Raw genomic sequence first — 500 nt, 5'->3', positions numbered from 1 at the left:
TGTTGTTGTTCAGTCACTCAGTCATGTCTGACTCTGCAACCCCATGGTCTGCAACACACCAGGCTTCCTTGTCCCTCACCATCTCTCAGGGCTTGCTCAAGCTCACGTCCTTCAAGTCGGTGATGCCATCCAGTCATTTCATCCTCTGTCATCCCTTTCCTCCTGCCTTCAATCTTTCCCAAACTCATGTTCTTTTCTAATGAGTCAGCTCTTCACATCAAGTGGCCAAAATATTGGAGCTTCAGCTTCAGCATCAGTCCTTCCAATGACTATTCAGGACTGATTTCCTTTAAGATTGACTTATTTGATCTCCTTGCTGTCCAAGAGACTCTTGAAAGTCTTCTCCAACACCAAAGTTCAAAAGCATCAAGTCTTTGGCACTCAGCTTTCTTTGTGGTCCAACTCTCACATCCATACATGACTCCTGGAAAAACCATAGCTTTGACTAGACGGACCTTTGTCAGCAAAACCTCTGCTTTTTAATATGCTGTCTAGGTTTT

This window comes from Bison bison, unplaced genomic scaffold, assembly GCF_000754665.1.
Source record: "Bison bison bison isolate TAMUID 2011002044 unplaced genomic scaffold, Bison_UMD1.0 scf7180017864500, whole genome shotgun sequence".
Taxonomy (NCBI): Eukaryota; Metazoa; Chordata; class Mammalia; order Artiodactyla; family Bovidae; genus Bison; species Bison bison.
The sequence above is the reverse complement of the archived record's forward strand: the minus strand, read 5'-3'. Positions refer to the sequence as shown.